The sequence below is a fragment of the Caloenas nicobarica genome, chromosome Z (genome assembly GCF_036013445.1).
Source record: "Caloenas nicobarica isolate bCalNic1 chromosome Z, bCalNic1.hap1, whole genome shotgun sequence".
NCBI classification, from domain to species: domain Eukaryota; kingdom Metazoa; phylum Chordata; class Aves; order Columbiformes; family Columbidae; genus Caloenas; species Caloenas nicobarica.
Genome location: NC_088284.1, coordinates 35,421,918 through 35,448,607, shown reverse-complemented (window position 1 = coordinate 35,448,607; position 26,690 = coordinate 35,421,918).

Genomic DNA, 26,690 nt, shown 5'->3' with positions numbered 1-26,690 from the left:
ATGAATGATCAATGTGTTGGATTACTTTGATCACCTCCAGCAAATGTGTATACCCCAGACTACAGGGGTGCCCTGTCTGCGAGCAATGTCCCAGGCCCTCCCAGGAAACACTGCCACATCATGTCCACCGAGGGAGGGACAACAGATACACTCAGAAGTGATGCCATTTCTCTTGCTCCAGGGCCTCACAGGTCTTGTATGGGTGTCAGACACAGGCTAGGTATGTGGCAGTCTGAATCTTTGGAAGCCAGGAATTAACAAAACACCTTTCAATTGACATATGCACACCAAGTAGCGGCAACTCACTGGCAGGGACCACATTGTAGTCTCCAGACAGGCCAGGGGCTTAGCATTTGCTTCATACTGGCAGTCATGATGCACCACATAAAGATGGGGTTAAAACGTGAAGGTTCCTTCTGCTTCCCACTCAATGGGAAATTAGATATTTCTTCCTTTCCTCTCACTGCTGTGGATATGGCCACAAGCTGCATAGGAACCCTCTTATGAAGGAAGCTCAGGGGTCTCCTGGACCACTTTGAACAGAGGGAGAAGTACCTCAATCTTCCCCATATTAGAAGGGCTGTCCTTGGCTTAGTTAAAGATCACTTTGGGCAACTGCATGAGAACAGTGGTGCATGAGCTTGCAAAGCTCACCTACTCAATGACATTAAACCACATGTGACTGTCAAGACCTATCACCAAGCATAGGGATGGGTGTGTACCAGCACAAAGACTAGCAACATCATATAGCAACGGAGAAACTGCATGCCTTGCCGGTGCTGCAGAGAGGTAGGAGGGAGTGGTGATCCCACAAGCCCTGAGAAAGAATTGCTTGCAAATTTGAGGCATCCTGGGCAAGGCTTATTCACAGCACAGCCTCTCTAGCCTGATTGTAAGGGTACTCTGCGTGTTGGGATACAACTGGAAGGGCTAGGCACTCTCACATATTCCCCACAGAGCTATCAATGGCACTCAGGGCAGTGATCGCAGTGAGGAGGGGTAGGGAATCATGGAACTTGCCCTGAAAGGCATGACAGACTTTCTGTTATAGACAATCCCCTAAGAAACAACACCTGCCAGCTGACCTTCCTTACATCTGCCTCTTCCAGGGCTGTTAGAATACAAAGAGACCACTACGGTACAGCCTTGTCAGCACTACTCCCTAGCTCATCCCAGCCCTCATCAAGCTCCCTCAAGCTTTAAAGAGGTGCTCTGATGACCTTGTTCACTATCAGACCTTGCCCCCTCCCCCACTTTTGCTGAAAGACAGACACAGGCTGACAAAGAGCTCCACCGAGCACTCTCCTCTACTGCTGCTAAACCCAGGGAATTTTAAATCACTCCTTCAAGGTGGAAATGTCTTACAGGTATTGCTGAAAGGAGCTAATGGAGATCATAAACACATTAATGATCACACTTTTACATGGGGTAAAGTCACAGAATCACAGAATCGCAAATCGTTGGAATTCAAAGTGACCTCTGGAGATCGTCTAGTCCAACCCACCTGCTAAAGCAGATTCACACAGAGCAGATCGCACAGGAATGTGTCCAGGTGGGTTTTGAATGTCTTCAGGGAAGGAGATTCCACAACCTCTCTGGGCAGCCTGTTCCAGGGCTCTGGCACCCTCAAAGTAAAGAAATTTCTTCTCATATTCAGATGGAACCTCCTGTGCTTCAGTTTGTACCTGTTGCCCCTCATCCTATTGTTGGGCAAAACTGAAAAAAGTCTGGTCCCACCTCTTGACACCCACCCTTGAGATATTTATAAGCATTGATAAGATCCCCTCTCAGCCTTCTCTTCTCCAGGCTGAACAGGCCCAGGTCTCTCAGCATCTCCTCATAAGAAAGGTGCTTCAGACCCCTAATCATCTTCATAGCTCGCTGCTGGACTTCCACCAGTAGTTCCTTATCCTTAAGCTGGGGAGCCCAGAACTGGACACAGTACTCTAGATGGGCACTCACCAGGGCAGAGTAGAGGAGGAGGATAACCTTCCTCAGCCTGCTGGTCACACTTTTTCTAATGCATCCCAGGTACCATTGGCCTTCTTGGCCACACGGGCGCATTGCTGACTCATGGTCAACCTGTTGTTGACCAGAACTCCCAGGTCCCTCTCTGCAATGTTGCTTTCCAGCAGGTGCTCCTCTAACTGGTGGTAGTGGTGCCTGGGGTTATTCCTCCCCATGTGCATAACCTAACACTTGACTTTGTTGAATTTAATCAGGTTCTTCTCTGTCCAGTCCTCCAGCCTGTCCAGGTCTCACTAAACGGCAGCACAGCCTTCTGGTGTATCAACCCTTCCTCCCAGTTTGCTATCATCAGCAAACTTGCTGAGAATGCACTCAATCTCTTCATCCACGTCATTGATGAATATGTTAAACAAGACTGGACCCTGTACTGACTACTGGGGAACCCCACTAACTACAGGCCTCCAACCAAACTTCCAGCTGTCTGTAGAAAGCCTCATCAACTTCCTCTTCCTGATCAGGTGGCCTGGAGTAAACACCCACAATAGTGTCCCTGTTGTTAGCCTCTTCCTTGAGTCCATAAGGACTCAACTCATTCTTCATCCCCCCCACCAGGCAAAGTTTGATACGTTTGAGTTGCTCCCTCACATAAAGTGCAACTCCTCCACCTTGGCTTACTGGCCTGTCTTTCCTAAAAGGTACATAGCCTTCCAAGGCAACGTTCCAGCCATGTGAGCTGTCCCACCATGTCTCTGTAACAGCAATGAGATCATGGCCCTGCGAACACACATAGATCTCTAATTCTTCCTGTTTATTTCCCGTGCTACCTGTGCTGGGTGTATAGACACTTCAGAGAAGTAATCTAGCATATGGGTTTTCCTTGGGGAGTGCAGCCAGATGTACCCTTGATGTGGCTGGCCGCCTGGTTCTCATTTTGGGAGGCAGCTAAGGAATATTTGTCACTGCTCTTGTTGGCCTGGCTTATTCCCCAGTTGGTTGTGATGCCACGACCATCATCACTTTGGACCCCACCCCCCAGGCTCATCAGTTTAAAGCCTGCTTCACGCCACCCCTCTATACTTGGTCACTAAACACTAACACTGAGGGGTAAGAAGTAAGCTAAGCAGCTACCTGTGACTTAATGTCTCATAGTGAGTGATTCCTCACAACTTACTTTGCATATAAACAGCTTAGTGAAAAGCTACCAGAAGTTTTCTACTGAGCACGCAATTTCAGGTACTGAGTCAGTGAGAGGACAATCAGAAGAGCAGCATTAAGGAAGCTAATTTACAAAGGATGGTACGGTAACACAGGCAAAAATCTACATTCCTATAAATTATCTATTTCTCTGTGTATTACATAGAAAATCAGTCTAATTTAAGGCAAATTGAGTGTTCTTGCCTAACAAAATTAGAAAGCACACAGAGAGAATAATAGTTTGGGAGAAGGACACACAAAGCTTCAAACCATCTGATACCCTGGAAGAGAGTAGGTGCTGTTGTTTTTTCTTTAGTCGAAATAAGAGAAGTGTGTATGTGTAGAGATGACATTCTTACATTTTACAGCAAGATTAAAGTTGCATGCTCTTAACAGATGTGTAGATAATAAAGCTAAATGGGGTCATTGTGACCATCTTTTCTGGCCTACTCTCCTACATAACAGGACTCTGCTGATTTAAGGGCTCTTTGAATCAGGAGACATCTTTTAGAAAAGCTGCCAATCTTCATTTCTCTTTTCCATTGATGGAAAATTTGCTATCACTATGAGAAGGTTCCATTTAGAGCCACTATTGAAAGTCTGCTTTCCATTTGGAGCTGATGTTCCCTAGCTTCAGCTTTTAGCCAGTGTATGCTATTTTCTCCTTGTCTGCTTTATTGAAAAGCCTCTACTCTGAAGTTCCTCTTTCTCATATTGATACTTTCAGATTATGAACAAGCCATTTCCTTTTAACCTTCAGTTTTAGCTCAAGTAGTCTTCCATTATAAGGTATACTGTCCAATCTCTTAATTATTTTCATCTCTCAGAACCCACTTATATTTTTTCTACATCTTTCTTCAATTGGAACATCAAGATATTCTCTGTTACTCTAGAAATACATATTCAGTTGGTGCAAAAGGAATCGCGTTTTTCATATTATTGAAATTTGCAATTTGATATTAGAATACATTCTTAAATAAATGTGACTATGTTATACATCATTTTAATACACTTTTCCTGCCTTTTTTTTTGGCTATGTTTTGCTTGCTATGTATTTTATATTTATTTTAGACTATGGAAATGATGTTAGACAAAAAGGAAATTCAGGCGATCTTCTTATTCCAGTTCAAAATGGGTCGTAAAGCAGTGGAGAGAACTTGCAACATCAACAACGCATTTGGCCCAGGAACTGCTCACAAATGTACAGTGTGGTGGTCGTTCAAGAAGTTTTGCAAAGGAGAATAGAGACTTGAAGACCAGAAGCTTAGTGGCTGACCATTGGAAGTTGACAATGACTAGTTGAGAGTAATCATCGAAGCTGATCCTCTTGCAACTACATGAGAAGTTGCTGAAGAACTCAATGTCGACCACTGTACGGTCATTTGGCATTTGAACCAAACTGGGAAGGTGAAAAAGCTCAGTAAGTGGGTGCCTCATGAGCTGACTGAAAATAAAAAAGATCATTATTTTGAAGTGTCGTCTTCTCTTATTCTAATGAAACAACAAGGAACCATTTCTTGACCGGATTGTCATGTGCAATGAAAAGTGGTTTTGACACGACAACCAGTGATGACCAGTTCAGTGACTGGACCAAGATGAACCTCCAAAGCACTTCCCAAAGCCGAACTTGCACCAAGAAAAGGTCATGGTCACCGTGCGGTGGTCTGGTGCTGGTCTAATCCACTGCAGCTTTGTGAATCCCAGCAAAACCATTCCATCTGACAAGTATGCTCAGCAAATCAATGAGATGCACTGAAAACTGAGATGCTTGCAGCCAGCATTGGTCAACAGAAAGGTCCCAATTCTCCATGACAACACCTGACCATGCATTGCACAACCAAGGCTTCGAAGGTTGAATGAATTGGGCTACGATGCTTTGTCTCATTCACCATATTCAGCTGACCTCTCACCAACCCACTACCACTTCTTCAAGCATCTCGACAACTTATGGCAGGGAAAACACTTCCAGAACCAGCAGGATGCAGAATATGCTTTCCAAGAGTTTGTCAAATCCCAAAGCACGGAATTTTATGCTACAGGAAAAAATTGTGTTGATTGTAAAGTTTCTTATTTTGATTAATAAAGATGTGTTTGAGACTAGCTATAATGACTTAAAATTCACGATCCAAGACAATTACTTTTGCACCAACCTTTACAGATAGCAAAACCACCACAGGTAATACTCTTATTATTCAAAACCCCAATCTTTGTAATTTCTCAGTCTTCTGTTCTACCCATTAGGAGCTCAAGATTAGCTGTCTATTTACCACAGTCCTATGGCTTTTTCAGAATTCCAAACCAAAATCCTTTTAGATGACTTTATACTTGCTCACAAAGAAACCCAGCCTATTTCGGAGTTAAAATGACAAGCCAAATCATTGTATATAAGGTACTCCTTACTTGCTCTCCCCTACACCTTTCCTTCTGGAGACTGGATTGGTGATAGTATTTTATCCCACAATGGTGGTGAAAATACAAGATAATGTGAGGCCAAGAAGTAAACCATATGTTACAGAAGATTCTAACAGTACTGCTGGTTTTAACAACTATCTAATACAAACCAACAAAAGAAGTGTCAAGATTGCTAGATCAATGACACACTAACAGACCAGTAATTATCCAGGTCATCCCATTTACCTTTTAAAGTTATTGATATATTAGCTTTCCTCCAACTCTTTAGAATTCTCAGTTTTCTGCAAGACTTTTTAAGAATTAAAATTAACAATCCACGAAGATACTCTGCCAGCTCTTCAAAAAATTCAAAGGTGAAAATTACTAAGGGTGCACTGATTTAAAACACTGAACCCTAGCAATTGCTTTTTAATGACATTCTGAACCATCCTTAAAATGGTAACTCCTTCTTCCTTATTCCACAATGAGAATATATCATCTGAGTCTTTCCCAAACTATTTATTGAACATGGCATTAATGCAGAAAAAAGATAAAAAGGTAATGAGCATCTTGGAGTTGGAATAAAGGGAACAGCAATGAGGAATAAAAAGAATACTTAAAAACCCAACAGCTTGATTCAGTCCGACTCTTCCTTCTAACAACTTTGCCAAAGCAGACATGCTGTGAAAGGGAATGATATTTCATGCACATGCATGTGCACACAAGGCGTGAAACAGTAGGAGATTGAAAACAACAGGTAATCTTTAATTGCAGAAACCAGCTATTTAGACAGGGTGAAAATGACCATCACCTTAATAAAGCAACACAATCCAAAAATTTTTCCAGTGCTGCTATCACTTTATTCTGTGACATACTCTTAATGTATTTAAAATTATACACAGATTCTACTGAACTGGTAATTCATAATCTTTTTTTTTTTTTTAAATTTCTGTTACAGCTGAAGTTACCAATCTTAACCTTGATACTCAACTTTTGCATACCACAGAACTTAAAACCAGCCAGGAAGAATGCAATCATTCTTTTAGAATAACTGATGTGTTGCTGTTGGGAATTTGTTTTGTCATTTGAGGTTATATGGAAAATAGCTGTGACCTGTTATGTCATTCAACAAAATACAAGTCAGATAAAACAGGGTATACTTCGAGGTATTTACTACTCAGTTAAAATTATTATTAAAAATATATATAAATTAGAAGTATTTAAGGTGAATGTAAAAGGGAAAAATAAATTTACTTTCAAGTATCTTACTGAACTGTTCTTGTTTAATTCTTTCCTAGTTTAAGGAAATCAACTGACTTCATCCATAAGGGATTCCTTATCAATGAATGAATTTTTAGATTGTTATGATGTTGCAAAATTATACGTAATATACATCTGCATCCAGACATGACAAATTCTTCTCCAATGTGATTACTCACTAACTGAAAAGTTTTAATTCCACAGTTGTACCCATCTGGCCAAAATGACCCAGCCACAATTAAATGAAATGTCTGGCACAGCGTGAGACTGCTGCTAGTCCAGCACTAAAGGAGTTTCTTATGTAGCTCCTCAGGAAAAAAAAATAAGAACTATAAGGAGAAATATGTTGCAAGTCTGAGACAGAGAGGAGACATATAATGAAATAAAATCTGCTATAGGTATCACAAACTACCTGCCCCATCTTTCTTTTGGTTTTGGTTTGTTAAGAGACATAGATGTGGAAAAGAAATTTGCTAAGCTAAGAACCAGAGAAATTTTCAAAGTTCTAAAGAGAAAAATTTTATTTAATTAAGTACGAGTCATGCTAAAATTCAGGCATTGTTTGTTATGAGCCAGAGTCAGAATTAAATTCATGCATATTAACCAGGAAATCTATATTAATGTTTATACTAGTGCTCTTTCTCAAGTAGAATGCAAAAGAAATTATTAAGAGTTACAGGAAGACTATATAGAAAAGTCTCTAGATTTGAGTAGGAACTTGAGAGAAGGAACACAAAATTTTGTGCATCCCACATTAAAATATTTCATAATATGATGCCTAGTCTCTAAAAACATTTGTCCATGTAAAGCTTCCATTATTGTTTTAATGGAAAGAAGATAATTTCCTACAGCAATAGAATTTAGTGAACAAAGAAATGCAAGCCCCAATACAGCTAGGTTTTTGTGATCTATTCTCTGTTATCACATTGAAACAGAGCCTGAGACTCAGTTTATTTGAGTCCTTAAATGAGTAAGAAAACCATGTGGAGAAAGAATGGTTTGTTATTTAGACCACTGAACCATCGCTTCCGCTTCCACTGTTGCCACTGTTTGTTCAGTAAGGATAGTATTCTCCTACCTCTCTAGGAATATGAATCAAAATCCAGCAGGATTTTTTCTAAGATTAAATAGCACTGTGAGCTATATATGCGTAAAAAACACACCATAAGTATAATTTACAACATCATAATTTCAAAAAGTTTTGGCTTGTTGTGTAGATGAGGCTGTGTTGTATTGTATTTTCCTGGACTTTCTAAGCTTTGTTCTTTCTTTAAGTCGGCTAAAATCATAGTGTTTAAAAGAACTTTGGAAATGAATCCATCAAGCAATGGAAAAGATAAGTGATTTTAAACACAGGAATCAATAAAAGTGTTAATAAAACAGCACGTGGCTTCCCCACAGGAGATGGTGAGGAGAGCATCCACAGGGATGCTGAGAAAGTGTTAGGCAGCAGGTTCCAAGCACAGTCTGCAGTGGACCCACAGCCCACTGCCAAACAGCCAAAACCATCCCAACCGGTACACACAGAAGGGAAGGGAACAATAATGCATAAGAATGGAATCCTGCAACATCAAGGACCATCAGGAGGAAGAGACTGCTCCAAAAGTCTGAGATGTCCTTCCAGAACTGCTTCACTGCTCTGCAGACTGAAGAGTAAAGACTGTCAGGAGAGATGCTGGAGCTAAGGCAGCCCCATCTGCTCCCTGTGTAACATCCAGCACAACCACGAAAAGGCGATGGGTGAAAGCAGCAGTGGACTCTCTTCTGAGAGGTATGGCGGCACCATTTGCTGACCTGACACACTCTCTGCAGAGGCGTGCTGCTTACCAGGGACTTGTATCAGGGATGTCACTGAGGGACTACCAAGCCTTGTACAGTCCATGGACTATTATCCGCTGCAGCTGTTTCACATGGGTGACAGTGATACAACCAAGAGCAGACTGAGGAGTATCGAGAAGGATTACAGAGCCCTGGGAGCAGCAGTGAGGGCCTCGGAAGTGCAGGTAGTTTTTTCATCAATCCTTCTGGTGTTTGAAAGGGTCAGTAAAATCTGGCAAATCAACAAATGTTTACAGGACTGGTGCCACAGCCAGGGGTTTGGCGACTTGGATCATGGGACTCACTTTGGGAAACCTGGTCTGCTGGGGGTTCATGGGATCCATCTGTCAGAGAAGGGGAAGAACATCTTCGGTCATAGGCTTCACAGGATGGTGAAGAGGGCTTTAAATGAAAGTTACTGGGAGAGGGGAACCTCAATCCATTCCATTCCTACCAGTTGATGGCAGTGCCAGCAATAGATGCCCAGAGTCTGGAGAAGGCTCACAGATCAGAGGGAGAGCATCTGAAGAGCAGCACACAAGAATTTCAGCCACTGCAGCCAGTAAGTCAGCTTCATTGCTGGCCCAAATTCAATGCCTCTGTGCAAACACACGTAGCATGGGGAAGGAACAAGAGAGATTAGAGATATGTGCATGCCTTCAGGGCTATGATCTTATTGGCATCACAGATGTGGTGGACAGCTCCTGTGACAGGAGTGTTGGAATGGAAGAATATAGGGTCTTTAGGAAGGACAGTCAGGGGAGACAGAGAAGGACCTGGGAGTCCTGGTGGACAACAGGATGACCATGAGCCATCTTATGGGTCAGAAATACAGGGAGGGCAGGGACAGATGACATTATAGTGGGGGTCTGCTAAAGGCCACTCGACCAGCAAGACTGAGTGGGTGAGGCCCTCTCCAGACAGATGGGAACAGCCTCACATTCACAAGGCCTGGTCCTCACAGGGGACTTCAACCACCGTGATATCTGTTGGAGGGACAACACAGCAGGTCACAAGTAACCAACGAGGTTCCTGGAATGTGTTGATGATAACTTCCTTCTCCAAGTGATAGAGAAGCCAACAAGGAGACGAGCTGTAATGTAACGACAACACCTTATTCTGACCAACAAGGAGGGGCTGATTGGGAACAAGAAACTCAACAGCATCCTTGGCTGCAGTGACCACAAAATGATGGAGATCAAGGTCCTCAGGGCAGCGGGGAGGCCACACAACAAGCTCTGGAATTTTAGGAGAGCAGGCTTTGGTCTTTTCAGGGATCTGGTTGGTAGAGTACCATGGGATAAAGCCCTGGAGGGAAAAGGAGTCCCTGAAATTTGGTTAATACTCAGGAATCATCTCCTCCAAGCTCAGGAGTGATGCATCCCAACAAAGAGAAAGTCAGGCAGAAACATCAGGAGGCCTGCGTGGGTGAAAAATGAGCTCCTGGACAAACTCAGACTCAAAAAGGAAGCCTATAGAAGGTGGAAGCAAAGAGAGGTAGCCTGTGAGAAATACAGAGAAACTCTCTGAGCAGCCAGGGATCAGGCTAGAAAGGCTAAAGCCCTGATAAAATTTAACCTCACCAGAGATGTCAAGGACAACACCAGAAGCTCCTATAGGCATGTCAGTGATAAAAGGAAGAGCATGGGAAATGTAGGCCCTCTCCAGAAGGGAAAAGGAGACTTGGTTACCTGGGATGTGGAGAAGGCTAAGGTACTCAATGACTTTTTTGCTTCAGTCATCACTGGCAAGTGCTCTGGCCACACCATCCCAGACTGTTGCAGAAGGCAAAAGCAGGGACTGAGAGAACGGAGAACCACCCACTGTAGGAGATGACCAGGTCTGTGACCATCTAAGGAACCTGAAAGTGCACAAGTCCATGGGACCTGATGAGATGCATCCACAGGGCCTGAGGGAACTGGTGCATGAACTTGCTAAGCCCCTGTCCAGCATGGTTGAGAAGTTGTGGCAGTCTGGTGAAGTTCCCACTAACTGGAAAAGGGGAAAGGTCATTCCCATTTTTAAAAACAGAAAGGAGGAAGACTTGGAGAACTATAGGTCAGTCAATCTCACTTCTGTTCCTGGCAAGATCACAGAGCAGATCCTCCTGGAAATCATGCCAAGACACATGGAAAATAAGGAGGTGATGGTTGACAGCCCTCATGGCCTCACTAAGGGCAAATTGTGCCTGATAAATTGGGTGGCCTTCTGTGACTGGGTTACAGCGCTGCTGGACAAGAGAAGAGCTACTGATGTCATCTACTCGGATTTGTGCAAAGTGTTTGGTGCTGTCCTGCACCATATCCTTGTCTCTAAATCAGAGAGACATGAATTCAATGGATGGGTCACTCCCTGCATAGGGAATTGGCTGGATGGTTGCACTGACACAGTTGTGGTCAAGTGGAGACCAGTGACGAGTGGCATTCCTCAGGGGTCAGTGTTGCAACATGGACGGTGGGACTGAGTGCACCCTCAGCAAGTTCGCATATGACACCAAGCTGTGTGGTGTGGTTGACACGCTGGAGGGAAGGCACGCCATCCAGAGGGACTTTGACAGGCTTAAGAGGTGGCACATGTGAATCTCATGAAGCTCAACATGGCCAAGTGCCGAGTCCCAAGCACAAATAAAGGCTGGCTGGACGATGGATTGAGAGCAGCCCTGAGGAGAAGGACTTGGGAGTGTTGGTTGATGAGAAGCTCAACAGGACCCAGCAACATGTGCCTCCAGCCCAGAAAGCCAACTGTATCCTTGGCTGCCCCAAAAGGAGTGTGGCCAGCAGGTCGAGGGAGGTGATTCTGCCCCTCTACTCCACTCCGGCAGGACTCCACCTGGAGTCCTGCATCCAGCTCTGGGGTCCCAAACATAAGAAGGACATGGGCCTGTTGGATCAAGTCCACAGGAAGGCTATGATCAGAGGGCTGGAGCACCCACCCCATGAAGACATGCTGAGAGGGTTGGGCTTATTTAGCCTGGGGAAGAGAAGGCTCAGAGAGACCTTATTGCAGCCTTCCAGTGTCGAAAGGGGCAGCTACAAGAAAGCTGAAGAGGGACTTTTTACAGCAGCATGTAGTGACAGGACAAGGGGTAATAGCTTTGAACTGAAAGAGGGTAGATTTAGATTAGATATAAGGAGGAAATTCTTCACCATGAAGGTGGTGAGGCAATGGAACAGGCTGCCCAGAGAAGTTATGGATGCCCAGTCCCTGGGAGTGTTTAAGGCCAGGTGTGATGGGGCTTTGGGCAAGCTGGTCTAGTGGAAGGTGCTCCTGCCCATGGCAGGGGGGTTTGGAATGAGATGATCTTTCACGTCCCTTCCAACCCAATCCATTATATGATTCTAGGAAAAGGTACCAGTAACATACATATGGAACATGAAAGGAAACAGGTAAATACTACTCTCCTTTTATTTTATTTTCTATCCACCTTCCTCAAAATTCCACATTTCGAAATACTGAAAATAAAATAAGTGTGAAGTCTCCAAAGAATCTGAAATTTTTGAGAGAGGAAATTTTAGTAGGAACTGTAGATTGCTTCACTATAACCACCAGCCTTATGAATAAAGAAACAGAGGCAACACACAAAAAAAAAAATGGCTGTTCTCCAAGGGACATGTTTTCTGCCAGTAGTTACAGCTGAAAACATTCAAAACTAAGTAAAATATTTAGCTAATGTTTATATATAATCTCACAGGATGTCTTATGTATCTAAGTATTGTGTTCAATGTTAACTGCACTGTAATATATATGTGGACCCAATTCTTCGGTGGTCATTTATGTTGAAAGTGTAACTTTATATCATAAAACAAGTTAGATCAACAGGTCTGCATGCAATTTAGGATTTACTGAACATAAGACTGGAAAATTGGTCTGTGAGTGGCCCTGGCTCATACTCATCACTATACAGTATGTAACCTTGATTAAGGTCCCTTTATTTAACAAAGACATTTTTTAAACAAAACCCAGGTTTTGCAAATGAAGAAGCCTGTGGGAAAGTATATTGTCAAATTGCTTTCTGTTGTGAAACTTTTTTTCTCCAATTAAGTCCATCCATCTCAACAGATTCCAGTCTGGATGCTTTGAATGCATTTTGCTTTTTCCTAAGCAGCTTTAGTGTCTCATTAAAGCAGTACAGTGTGGGTACTTCACACTGCTTCAGCTTGGCTAGCCTATGTTTCTCATGATATTTCACAGCAAGTTTAGCCGCAGAGGAATACTCCCAGATAAAGTACATTTCCCTGCCAGTTGAGAAGTCCAATTTTTAAAGTATGAGACAGCTGTGTTGCTTTTCCTGTAAGCCGTGATACTGGCTTAGGTGGATGCAAAAATAAATCTGAGCCCATTCAAAATGAAAAATGCCTTCACTGGTGAATCAACCTTTCCCGAAAATGTTTTTTCTCTGGAAAGTTTTGCAACTTAGATTTTTCCTTGTGAAAGAAGATAAACCCTCAGAATATCAGATGTCTCACACAGCTAAAATCTTGTTTTCAGTTCTACCAGGTAGAGTATCGCTGACTTAAGATAAAAATGAAACTTATTTTCTTTATGATAACTTCCATAGTTCTAGTTTCCCCACTGTGTACCACAGAGTGTGTTAAGATCCTTTTGTTCACTGTGTAAGGGTGCTGCAACATGGCTTTAATTTTTATATTTGTCTGAAGCAGTAATTACTGCACCTATTGAAAACAATTATTCACTTGCCCAGTTTCAAATACCAGCTTCCTTTGCTAGTGTAACTACTCAAGTCAAAATGGCTAGAATAGAAGAAAGCAGACAAAAAAAATTGAATTCCATTTATCTGCTGAAATGACATGCTTTTGTACTACCTATTTTACACATTGAGTCTTCCAATGGGTAGAAAATCTTAAATAGAAAGAAGTTAAATGAAATGGTGTCAATACTCATGGGGGTCTGTGTCATATAAAATAAGCCTTGTGCTGCTGTGACATTCTGTGCAGAGGCTGGTGATAATCAGTACCATCTTTATGTTCAGACCTGGAAAAAAGAGGAAATCTGTGTTCTCAGCCCATTCAATACCAGCAAACCAACCCTTTCCTCTGTAGAAAAAAAGTGTTGGTAAGCCTTTGAAACTACAGCAGTTCACTGAGGGGTGATGTCTTCAAAAGTTCCCTATTTGTGAGAACAGCTTCACATTATGAGCCCCCACTGGCACCATCTGGCCCAAAGTTAAAGGGAAAATCCAAAGAATACACATAGAATGAGTGCATTTTAAATGGAACTACAATTGTTGAGAGTTATGTCTGATTATAGTGGGAAATGCTTTATGTCTTGCAGTGATCTTGGGAGAGCATGTGTGTGTGTACGTGTGTGTGGGGGCATGTCTTTAGACAAAGATAGAAAATAGAAGTCTACAATCCCATAAGGATCTTTAAGTGCTTTAGGGATAGACAACTTGACAGATAAGCTGTTAAAATCTGTAAAATATTTTTCTATTATGACATCATATTTTCTATTTTTTTTTCAGACAGAGAGAACTAAAGAATTTCAGAGTCTAAAAGATCTTAGTTAAATAAAACTGCTGCTCCTAGATATATGTTATTTAACATAAATGAATTATCAATTTCAGTATTGTAATGGATATGGTAAAGCACAATACGAAAATGTGTTTTGTTTTTTTTCAGTTTGGTTTGATTTGGTTGTTGTTGTTTTTAATAAAAGACTACTAAACTGATGAACATTCGAGAGTATGTTAAAAAAAGGGGCAAAATGCACTTGTGCACTCAAAGTTCATATTTTCAATGTATGTATACACACAGAGTGTAAATATACACTTAAGTAACCCTGCTGAATGAGACCAAATTTTAGCCTTGGCCAGACAGTACAGCAGATGCTCCGTGTATGTCTCCACAGCTAGTAACTATAACTCATGGTTTTCTGAGTTACAACTCTTGCTTTTGACTAGTTCTTAAGACTTTTCTTAATTTGTCCAGGTCCTTTTTGAGCCTACATGAAGTTTGAGCGTATACAACATCCCAAGGAGCTGTGTGAAGCAGTATCTCCTTTTATTTTTTTCAGCTTTCTTATTTCTTTTCATGACCAGTAGCCCTTCTACTGGAAAAGAGAGGAAATAGTAATTCCATGTTCGCTTTTCATTCTACTCATGATTTTATAGACTTTTTTCCTATCCCTCCTCACTCATCTCATTCCTAGGCTGAAGAGTGTTAATCTATTTAGTTATTCCTTATACAGATATTATTCTTTAACTTTGATCATCTCTGATGCCCTTCTCTGCACTTTCCCCAATTCTTCTTCTCATATTTCAAAAAAAAAAATCAGAAACTGAAGCATTCAAAATGTAGTTGAATGATGAATTTGCGCAGTCGTGTAATAATGCTTTCCCTTCTGTATTCCTTTTTGAATAATTTCTAGTACTCTATTTGCTTCTTTCACTGCTCCTGATCTGGTGCTCTCATAAAACTACATTATATCATCAGTATCCCCATTCTGTGCCTACTGCTCAGCTTGGCTGCAGGCTGAATTCTTACTATGTATGAAATTATGTTTTGAAGAGAGAAATTCAGAGCCAGATTTGCTTCAGTGTAGGCTGAGTCTGCAAAAGAGATTTGTGAACAGCAACGAATCTTAAAGAAACATACTTTCCTACTTACAAAAATCTATAGATCAAATGATAGGGTTTTGTTTTAGTATAAGAAGTCTGAGCAAGTCTTGTAAATACCCTGTGGGCTTCTGCTAGTATTGTGATTGAAAGCTTAATATTAAGAAAAGTTTTGGACTTTTTCCCCTCATAACAGTAGAATTCATCATTAAAATTTGAAAACTCCTAGGTGTACTTTTGGGAACATTCAACCAAAATTTTTGGATTATAATAAGGATAATTTACAAGTTCTGATGCTGAAACCCTGTTTAATTTTTAAAGTTTGTAGAGTTTCTGCATGTTTGGAACTGGAGGCCTCTACTCTCCTAAAAGTTTATGGGGAAAATATAATCCTTTGCAATAATGTATCAGTAAATTTAAGTACAAGAAATAGCCACATGCTGTTCATCCCACTTTTGAAAAAAATATAAGAACAGTTTTTATCCAATTTGTTTAAATACTGGAATACTCAACAGGAATCCAAAGGCTTAATATAAGTAGAAATGAGCAGATTGTCATAAAATCAAAAGTTTCGCATAAAATAAAAGATGAAACCTCAAAGGGAGTTTGCATGAGAAAAGGTTTAATTATCGCTTTTTTCTCACTATTAGTCAGACTAGATGAAAACAGTTTCTATGGTGGTTTATTTTCATTTATCTTGTCAGTAGGAGTTGGATGTTTTTCCGTAATCAGTCTGCCTACTGTTCCCAAGTATTTTTTTCTCTCAAGAAAGGAGACTTAATTGGGTCAGTAATCTTGAAATTTTGAATCTTCCTGTGCACCTCTATGCACTTCAGCTTTCACTTCATCTTCTTAAAGGGCTTGACATGCCTGGTGCTACTAATTTATTTACATCTACTAAATTAAAAGCCTGTGGAACTAAAAGCCATGAAAAGTCTGTGGCTGTTGGGATCCCTGTGGTGAAGTCAGAATCCTGTAACATGAAGCATTAAATAAAGATCACAGAACATCTAAATGTCTGTAGAGAATGAAGTGTTTGGTCTAGTGACTTAAGCAAATAACAGTATTCTCATCTATCCCTGACGAGGATTGCTACTCACATTAAATAAATACTTGCTGGACCTTAATTTTTCACATGAAAGCCTGCTTCTGCTGTTTTCAGCAGTAGTGCAGTCCTTCAGCAGTTTCAGAAAACTTAAGTAAAACCAGTCTCTTTATATCATTGCTTAGCTTACAATAGTTTTCAGAGTATAGTATGAAATACAGTTCTGCAAAGTATATATGAAAGATTAAGATATTTTTGTGTCTAGGGACATAAGCAATCTCGTTCTAGCTTTGTTTTCACAATCTATATTAGCAGTCAAACCCCTTCCTAGAACTGATCTTCATGAGGAACTTGTGCAGCTGGAGGTGTGTTAGAAGATTAATCTTGTGACTATAGCACACAGTACCCTTCAGATTTTCAGAATAGGAAAAACTGAGACAAGCAAGCAGCCCAATCTTATCTCTTGCAACTGTGTCTTGTAAAAAAATACACATTACAAATATATCTCATCACCAAAGCTCTCCTTCTTAGACACTCAAAATACTACGAAGGGTAGAATTAAAGGAGCCACCTCTTTTATATAAAGAATCTGCTCACTTGCAAGACTTGTTAGTTTCTGACAAAAAAAATCTATCACTGAACAGTGGCCCAGACCTTTGAGTTTGGTGTAGCTCTTTTGCACTTTGCTGATAACAGTTATTGGGAGGCTATCAGAGCAAGTCAGCATGAGGCCAGGGTAAGGGAAACCTGGGCTTGGGTTTCCTCTTGTTGCCCATGACATTTCCCAGGCCTTCTGGCTCAATGGTTGGCAGCTGCAAACTGGAGCAGTTTTAAGGAACCTCGATACATAACACTGAGCCACAGTCAAGGGAATGTGTCAAAGTGTTGGTGCCAATCATTAAAAAAATCACAGCAAAGCAACTTTTTTAAAAAAATACCTTTTTATAGGTGTTATTTTGTGATGTCCATGTGGAGACTGAGGCCAGTTTCGCCACTATACTGTAATGGATGCAACATTTCTGATCTCACAGTAATGGCTCCATTTGAAGACATGTTCCAAGGAAAGAAGCAGAACGGAGTCCAAAATGAATGAGTACCAGATAAGGTGCAAACTGGAACTTTCTAGAAAATTTTAATTAAACCTTATGGGAAGCACTTTTATTAATAAAGCTTTGCTGCTATGCATTGTTTTAAGCTTCCCAAGAGTGATTTGTTTACAAAAATATTAACCTACCTGCAATATGACCATGAGCCAGCACTGTGCCCTTGTGGCCAAGAAGGCCAATGGCATCCTGGGGTCTATTAGAAGGGGGTGGTTAGTAGGTCGAGAGAGGTTCTCCTTCCCCTCTACTCTGCCCTGGTGAGACCTCATCTGGAATATTGTGTCCAGTTCTGGCTCCGTCATTTCAAGAAGAACAGGGAGAGAGTCCAGCGCAGGGCAATAAAGATGATTAAGGGAGTGGAGCATCTCCCTTATGAGGAAAGGCTGAGGGAGCTGGGGCTCTTTAGCTTGGAGAAGAGGAGACTGAGGGGTGATCTCATTAATGTTTATAAATATGTAAAGGGCGAGTGTCATGAGGATGGAGCCAGGCTCTTCTTGGTGACAACCAATGATAGGACAAGGGGTAATGGTTGCAAACTGGAACACAAGAGGTTCCATTTAAATATGAGAAGAAACTTCTTCACAGTGAGGGTGATGGAACACTGGAACAGGCTGCCCAGGGAGGTTGTGGAGTCTCCTTCTCTGGAGGCATTCAAAACCCGCCTGGACACCTTCCTGTGTAACCTCATCTGGCTGTTCCTGCTCCAGCAGGGGGATTGGACTAGATGATCTTTTGAGGTCCCTTCCAATCCCTAATATTCTGTGATTCTGTGAATACTCAAGTTCCCTTGGCAGACTATGAAATAATCAGGACAGATGTTACACAGAAAGAGAAAAGATGCTCTCTGACACAAGTATCTTACAGATTAAGTAAAAAATAAAGATAACATATGGAAATAGAATAGATGGGAGAGCACAAGGGAACAGAGAAAGTAAACTTGGTCAGCCTGACTGCCCTTGTTGTACCACCCTGCTGTCAACTGTTGTATAAACACTATGAAAATGAAGAAATTAATTCAAAGGTTAATAATAGTTCAGCTTTGTCAATGTTTGAGGGGAGCTCCCTCCAAGCAGAATGGAATATAAACGACATAAACATCTCTTTACAGTTAACAATATTTTGACATCATGATGGGTCGGATGTGGAGTTTTCAGTGATGGAAGAGGGTTTTTAAAAGAAAAGATAGAGTCTGCATTTTGTGAAGCAGAGGAAATGGTGAGCAAAAGAACAGATGCAGAGGTGTGTCTCTATCAAATAATCTGGCAACGTGAATGAACTTTCCAGTAGCATTTTAGGTGAAAACAAGACAAACGTGACTACAGTTTTATCAGAATACAGTTTCAAGAACCTCCAGTCAAAAGGATGAAAATCATAGCTGGAAATACAAAGGTGCAATTAGAGAAATGTGAGTAAACTTGTCCTTTTCATTTGTAAGCCACAAGTATGAGTTTACAATATCCCTGATAAATGTTTTAAGTGACTGAGGCAGCCTAACAGTAAAGTGACCTGTGCTTAATAGAGGAAGAGAACTAACAAAACAGTGGTTTGGTTTCTTGTGAGAACATGTCTTGTGGGATCACACTGTCTGTCATTTCTACCAAAACCTTTAAGTTTGTTGGCCAGTTTCAGCCAAAGTTGAAAGAAATCTCAGTGATGAATTCCTACAAATTTTGTGAAACATCAAAAAAAATGCAGAAGAGAGAGTCTCTAATTAGTGTCCCAGAAGACACTTAGACAAAGTACAATCACTATACAGATTGTTTGGGAGCAGCCAGGTGACCACTTGTTCTACATCACAATTGCACTAACTGGACAACCAACATACAAGTAGCTCACTAGTCACAAAAACTCTTGTGAGTTGCTACAAGAGAAGGGATGGAGAACAGCAATGGGAGTTAACGAAATATTAAGGGATAAAGGAAGCAAATCCATTAGCAAGAAAGCCTCATTAACCCTGCTCAGGGAAAAAGCTTTTTTAGTTTCTTAAGCTGAAACCACTCCGAATTTGAAAAGAAAACCCTGTACCTGAAGAGTCATACCCTAGCACTGTTAAAAGCATCAGTGTCTCACCCCAGTTATATCATGGTTCAGAGGTTCGCTAAAAGTTATTATTTTAAATATTCTTTTAATTGCAGTGCCATAGTCATTCCTCCACTTATGTTATAAGACTGAAGTTAGTTTATCATACATGGTAAATATTGACAACTTTTAGGCAAAAATAACAAGACCTCCACATGCATACAGATATACATAGACAGCAGCTACTAACTAGTTTCATGTGTGTGGGGGGCAGCCTCCATATGCACAATGAATATTGCCTCTTGTCCTCAGCTCACCAGGGCTTTTGCAGGTTCTTCGTGCTCCTACACGCTGCTCCTCTTCCCTCTCCCTTTTTTCATGAACTCCTGATATTTGGACAATGGGATGAAAGCGAGGTAGGAAATGTCAGAGAGGAGATCAGCATGCCTTTCTTGTTCCATAGTTCGATGCTACCAATTTTGCTGATGATAACTAAGACCAAAATAAAAGTTAGACAACTTTCTCAGGGTGAGGACACCCCTTAAGGGGAGAGAAAGCTTTTTTTTTTTGTCACTTAAGTAAAGCAGTGTGAATTAGAATGTGGATAAGAAAACCTGCTAAGCAACAAAGTTATTTTGAAACAGCTACTTCTCAGAGGGAAACAGCATGTTAAAATCTATGTAAAACTGAAGTTAGTAAAGAAAGTGAAGAACAGAATGTAGCAGTTTTCTTCAGAATTGGATAACTCGAATGGAATTTCAAGTTACAATTCTGACTTCAGAATAGCAGGATGATAACTGCAACTCATAGATCATAGGATGGCACAAATCTGTGTACTAAAAGCATCTTAAAGCACATTTGATCCAAGTTAAGGAGTATTTCTGAGATTCTGAAGTGATGTTTTGGCAATAGTTGCTAAGGTCATGCTAATCTTAAGAGTAACACACATTGAATATCTTTGATTTATATTCTGTTTTCCAGAAGTATAACCAAAGGTGCTGAAGAAAAAAAAATCACACAAACTCATGGGACCTAATCCCACCTATAGAGCTATTTGACAGGAAAACTGGAGAGCATACATACTACCTTACAATGTAGACTTTTCATATTCTTTGCCTGGAAACAGTTATGAGCACACCCTCCTTTTTTACATTATTTAAAAATAGGGTTGTTATTAAAAATGTATGGTCTCCATCATATTCCAGTCTGAAGCTTTCAAATGCAATGGCAATGATACTGCTTTATGTTATGTTTTCCATAAAGATTATGCTTAGCTACACCGAGTAAATGCATTATTCCAGTCCTTGTTACGAAATTTAGTGGTTTATAATTGTTTTATTCTTGAATTTGAGTTATTCCTGCAAAGTCATCAGAAATAAAGGGCTCTATATCAGTATGAGCGCCTTAGTCATTGGGAAATCACACAGGCTCAGGACTGAATAGACTAAAGGAGAGCCTCATGAGCAATTTGAGTCCTTGATACAATCCCTGGCTCAAAAGATATACTAACTGAATTTTATTAAGCAGTCTGTGTTATGGACGGAATTCAGACTTTGAATGTTGATTATTGGGTTTCACCATCAATCATCTTCAAAAAGTTGAGGATGATGAGTTACATTAGTGAGACATCACTCTTGACAATGTATTTTACTGTTAACATGACAAAAAGCTGAGATAGTGTTCATGTTGTGGTAGAGTTCTGGAGACTCATCATCTGGCAGTATCCCTGTGTGCATACATGCATGAACAGGTAAACAAGTAAAATAGGTTCTCTTTCTATGTAGTTTTCAAGAACTGAATGGAGTGAGTTTAAACAAAAGGTTTTGTAACTTGTGACCGAGGAGAAATCCAGTCTATACTGCAATAATCACTCATTTCATTCAGTCTATAGCCTTAAAAAAGGATAACAAATATTTTTCTTGAGTATCCGCAAGGTGGACTGTCTTTTTCTAGACATAGATCTTAAAGTTTTTCTTGCAAAAGAAACTAAAATAAAATCACCGTTTCTCAAATGCAATAAAGGAAGAAGAAGGAAGTGACAATTTCCAACATGTTGTGCACAGTCATACTCAGTGGATAGCAATAAATTTTCCTGTAGCTTTCCAATTTCTTTGAATGACAAGTAGCAGGGGTCTCTAAGCTGTGATCCACGCAACCAACAACGATGTTAATAGATGTTACTATATTTCCACAACTTGAATTAGCTGATGGTCTTTGTGCATGTCCTGATGTTGTCCTTGATATTTTGAAATAGTACTGACTTTCTGTTTAAAATTATTGTGTAATATGTCATTTCATTGAGGCAGTACAATCGATCACTTCCTATCCCTCTAGATTCTAGTATTATCAGATAATCCTGTAGCATAGAAAACAATAGGGTTCTCGGGTCCAGGGACAGTGAAAAAGAAGTGTTATTTCTTATTGCCTTTTTAGAAGAACCTGGGTGCAGAAGACCTGTCTTTGGAGAGACCTGTTTGCACTGCTCTTAGTGATAGATTGACAGTTATGCTATAAGAGTAGATACTAAACCTATATACTTTGTGAGCCTTAGGAAAAATGAAGAATTACATTTCTCTACTGCTCTGTGAAAAAAGAAAAAAGAAAAAAACCCAAAAAGCCTAAACCCTTACAACCCTTCAGAAAATGTCTGTTTCAAAAGATTTAAATACAAGTTGACAGCATGAGCAAAACTAGAGGAGATATGAAGTTCAGGCGAAGGAGAAAAGGTATGCTATCAGCACGAACGTCAAAAAGGCACAGACAGATGAGAAAGACAAAGCTGGGCACACTGCAGCTACTGGAAGGACGTTCATCCTGTGACCGCAAACTGCTGAAGAGTGAGGTGGAGGAAAAAAAGCAAGTTAGCAAAAAGAAGAAAATGGTTTTTGTGTTTGGTGAGGAATTACTTAGCACCTTGTCTCCCTGTAAGTCACTGATCAGCTGGCTGAGCAACACAGTGCACTGAGCTCAGCCAAGTGAGGGAAGAAATATAGACAGAAGCAGAAAAATGAGAAAATTTTGTCATTAGAACAAAAAACATTAGGAAAAACTTTTGTTATTTACTCTATTCAATGCCAACGTATGAAAGTCCAATATTTACAAGAAAGAGAAATCTCAAAGAAGAAAATAAAACCAGATAGAAATACAGCAAGTAAGTGGGAGAAAACAGTAGGAAGGAGCAGTGTGTTGTTTTAGATACAAAATATAAAGACAAGAATTTGGAGAACAAAGTATAAATGGATCATGACGGCTGAAGAAATAACTGAATGAACAATGGGAAACATTAAGGAGGACTCATACAATGGCAAGTAGAATATGGAAATTAGACTGAAATGAGAGATATGGACGGACACATAGTAGGCAAAGATGTGACGGGGGATTATTTTCATATTTTGATATTTCCAGGGAACAGTCTATTTCTAATGGAAACATTTATTTTATATTTTTGTCTTTTAGTCACATTTCAGTGCAGAGAAAAGGAAAAGACACTTCTTTCTTTTTATGTCCTTCTCCCACTAATGAACAAACTCTCACTTACGATGTTTTCCAAAATAATGGTTAGTTTCTTTCCAAAATGTCATGTTTACTAACTACATCTAAAAGAGCTGATAGTTAGTGACATCATTATGCAAAGCAAATACTGAGAATAAACAAAGACTACCTGGTAAGTCAGTGCTGAATCCAAGACTGCAACATGGAAAATGAGCATCAATAACAATCTTTACTTTCAGTAACCTGTTATTTCAGGTGAGAATGTGAAAGAGTAAAGGTGTTCTACTTCCAAAACTTAGGCTGCTTCGTAACAAATATTTCCAAGAGATCAATTTGCTTCCAACTGTTAGATAATGGGTATAAGTTGCTTAATATGGAACTGGGGAAACTAATTTAATAGGTGTTAATGTGATCTTTTTAAAATTAAGTAAAACTTGATAGGAAATATTCTTGTTTTTGATTTTAAGTCAGATCTTCGGAATTAATTAAAAGTACTCAAGGTTGGTCCTTAAACTACATCTGAAGGAGACATTCGTAGCATCACATTTTAGCAGGAAGACAGTACAGAACTAGATTGAGCCACATAATTTGTAATCTAGGCAGGTTCTATCTTTCATAGAAGGAAGATAGAATTGAACCAATTCTGTCAAGACCATGAAAGTTGGGATTTTTAAAAATTATTATTTATTAAAAAATGCATGTGTGTTCATGGACAAAGAGATGTGTGCATATGCGAGCACTGGGTAAATGTTTTCTGCATCCTTTCTATGTCATAAATGCTGCTTCATAGTTGTCTTAATTTTTTTAGGACATAGAAAATTCAACCTTTTATTAATCATAAGGTAATCAAAGCCATTCATCTTATTGCTGACACTCAGCTGTGTAACATATGAGTCAGTAATTGAAGCAGTAGCCTACACGGAGATGAGAAATGTCAACAAAGCTGCACTGTATTTAATTTCTGAGAAATTACAAATCAGAAATTAACGAAAAGTAAATAAATGAAAATGACAGGTTAGTCCTTCAAGGGAGTGTAATATTTGCACATCAGAAGTTTTTCTTTCCCTAGGGTTTTCTGTAAATGCTGTCTCACACTTTCTTCTAAATCTGCCCACACAACAGAACAACCCCCCACCCCAAAACAGGTAATGGAAGATGTGAAGACATGTTCCTCATGTTTCTCAATTACATTTTATTCTACTCCTTCTTTAAAGACACAATGCAAATGAACAAGATATGAAGCAAAATGTTGCAAACAAAAGCTGTCATTCAGAAAGATTTTCAGACGTGGCTTACAAAAAATGCAATAAAAATATAAGTAGTGTTGCAGTTACTTCTAAGTCTACTTTGAAATTGTTTGACATTTGAGATATTTCCTCTTCCATTAACACAATTCTCTTTCTACTGTTTACATTGATTACATTTAATGTATTACAATGACGTCATTTTGTTTGTTTGTTGTTTTTAAGCATTTACACAATGAGCCAAATTTTTAGAAGTCTTTGAGATTTAATAGCGTATATTATTAAGACTGATTTTCACCACATTTCTGCTGTTAGAAAACACAGAATTTGACAGTCAAACATTTTAAATAATCAGGTGCTTCCCCCAATTTCCGCCCATATGCAAAGCAAGGTGGTGTGTTTGGTAGGTGAGAATTCTGCCTGTTTTAACAAAGACCAGTGCTCTGAAGAGTGTGTCAGTATCATCATTTCTGGACTGTAAGTTAATTTTTCAAGTGAATATTGGCCATTTCACTGAGAACAAGACCATCTCATCTAATCCAGGGTAACCTGACCTTGGATTGTAGACAAGTGCATTTCTGTAAACAAAAGGAAATTGCCTGAAAATAGGTATAGATAACAGAGCGAACTCTCATTTATTTTCCACTCATAAATGGAGACGTGCTTATATTAGGAATTCATACTCCAGTGACAACTTCTCTGGCTTACTCATTTACTTTTTCAGGGTGTTTTTTTTCCAGGGCAGTGGGAACAGAGGAGAAATAAATATGCAATGAAGATGACATAGCTACTCTTCTAGCCATGGCAAATTCCTATGTTTCTACTACTGTTCTGTCTGATAATTTGGTCACAGCATTGCACGCTGTTTCAGGTTGCACTAGGATTACCACTTTTTCTGCCAGGAAGAGTTACGAAAAAACAGTCTAGGTGAAGAAAGTCAAACAGAATGTAACCTAGTTTTAAAGTACTTCCAAAAGCAGGATTTTGGTCAGAACTATACAAAGATGGTCCAAATAAGGCCTGTATTATTCTGATTTGAAGTGGTCTTATCTGTGCCCAGGAAACTAAGAAAAAAACCCCAAACCAAACCAAAACTAACCAACCAACCAACAACAACAAAGAAAACAACCAACAAACAAAAAAACCCACAAACAAAACAAAACCAAACCCAGACAAACAAACAAACAAAACGACAACCCCAAACATTTGGTGATAGCTCCACAGCTTTTTTCCAGGAGCTTTTGTTATAGCTGAGAATAGATGGGATTTTCTCTAGGGAGAAATGTGAAAATTAGACAAAAGATGGCTGTATTAAAAAGGATTTTCTTAGAATAAAATAAGGAATATACAACATGATGAAACTGTTCCTAGAAAATCTCATGAAAATCACTGCCTTTTACAACAATATAAAAATAGGCACAACAAGAATGAGAATGTTTTCTCTTCTTTAAAGTATTACCCTAAGTGTGCCTGAGTAACATTGTAGTAATTTAAAAGTGAATTAATCTGCATTGTGGAAAATTTTGCTGGTCTTGATGAATAACAGCAACACAAAATGAATTAAGTAACATTTTTTTTTCTTCAGTCAGAACTAATTTAGAGAAACACTGGAGAAAGCAAGTGCTTTGTTAAAAAAAAATAGGAAAAAGAAATTCAGTTATGCAGTCCTAGATTCACTGGATATTCTCTTGTAAGATCAACAAGGGACATATAGAACTATAAGGAGAACTACATTTTATGAACTTAGACATTGTAGCAGGACGTGCTTTTTTTCCCCATACGTACTGACAAAAAGTAGAGCACCACAATAAAAAATAAGGAAGAGAGTAATATTGTCTGCTGCCCATTGATTTGATAAGCATTGCAGTACCTTATATTTATGGTCTAACTTCTGATTTGCATTTCTTTTTTGCTTGTTCCACAAGGAGATACTGTATCATTCAGCCCCATAAATCAGTGAAGAAAAATACAGTTAAGAGCTGGTCTGACTTATGGACTCATTCAACTCAATATTCTGGAGAGCGTGATTACTTTAAGGTCTGAAATTGAACAACATCTTAGTAAAAATTAAAAACAAAGGAATGGACTCTGGTAATTGCTTATTAAATTTTCAAATGCCAGTGACAATAACAAGTTCAAATTGATTGCTGATTATGTTTAAAACAGTTGATACTGAATGCACAACAAAACCACACTGGCATAGCTTATAACTAGACCTTCTTGAATGGTTAAGTACCTCACTACATTACTACCTCTGGAGAGTTTAAGGGAATTCAATAAGGCTGGCTGGAAGGGATTGGATGAAAACACCCTACAGCAAACACAAATAGTGCTGGTTTGTACCAACCGCTGCCTCGGCTCAGTGCTTCAGTGGAGAAAACTACAATCTCTCCACATGCACATTCTGGCTTTCAGCTGTCAGTGCCCAGCCTTCTTGAAAAAGCCCTCCACCTCCTTATTTATGCCTTAGAGTCACAACATGCTTGTTTGCCTGGCACAAATGTCAAGTTTCCTCATGCTCTCTTAGATTTTCACAGGAAAGTTAATTTCAGAATGATAAGGTCCAGGGGTTAATACCAGAA